Source organism: Austrofundulus limnaeus, unplaced genomic scaffold (genome assembly GCF_001266775.1).
Source record: "Austrofundulus limnaeus strain Quisiro unplaced genomic scaffold, Austrofundulus_limnaeus-1.0 Scaffold3151, whole genome shotgun sequence".
In the NCBI taxonomy this organism is placed as follows: domain Eukaryota; kingdom Metazoa; phylum Chordata; class Actinopteri; order Cyprinodontiformes; family Rivulidae; genus Austrofundulus; species Austrofundulus limnaeus.
Genome location: NW_013955553.1, coordinates 3,279 through 4,033, shown reverse-complemented (window position 1 = coordinate 4,033; position 755 = coordinate 3,279). Strand labels below are relative to the sequence as shown.

At 48.9% G+C, this 755-nt stretch overlaps 1 pseudogene; it reads left to right on the top strand.

Moving 5' to 3' along the window:
• The first annotated feature begins 81 nt into the window (after window positions 1-81).
• Window positions 82-557, top strand: LOC106511741 (ras-responsive element-binding protein 1 pseudogene; annotated as a pseudogene).
• Window positions 558-755: the final 198 nt, after the last annotated feature.

Genomic DNA, 755 nt, shown 5'->3' with positions numbered 1-755 from the left:
ATATATATATATTTCAGTGTCAGTCAAGATGAAAGTAGTTTTGGTTCAGTCTGAAGATGTTTGTGTTCCTGTTGTCTTCAGGAAACCAAAGACGACAGCTCAGCCTTCATCTGTCCTCTGTGTGATAAGAACTGTGGGACCCAGCACCAGCTGACCATGCACATCCGACAGGTAACACACCTGGAGACTTCCTGCTGTGTGACTCACACACACACACTCTCACTCACCTGTACCTGTCGTCCCCGCAGCACAACGCAGACACCGGCGCCACAGATCACTCCTGCAGCATCTGTGGGAAGTGCCTGAGCTCGGCCTCGTCACTCGACAGACACATGCTGGTCCACAGTGGAGAGAGGCCGTACAAGTGCACCGTCTGTGGACAGACCTTCACTACCAACGGCAACATGCACAGGTGCACACAGACACCACCCCACACTCGTACACAAAGACACACAGCTTCCTGCCAACTGTTGACTCACAACATTCAGCCTCTTCTGTGCATCTTTAACCTGTTATCATGTGAAAAGATGCAGCAGCTCGTCCTGTTGGCTCGTTAGATTTGTGTTGTTTGTTTGTTGACCAGAGGAACAGGAAGTTTTTGTTTAAGCTGAACATGATTTGATGTTCAGACCAGTTGTGTGTGTGTGATCTTGTGTTAGTGTGTGTGTGTGTGTGTGTGTCTGTGTGTGTCTGTGTGTGTATGTGTGTGTGTGTGTGTGTGTCTGTGTGTGTGTTAGTCTGTGTGTGTGTGTATG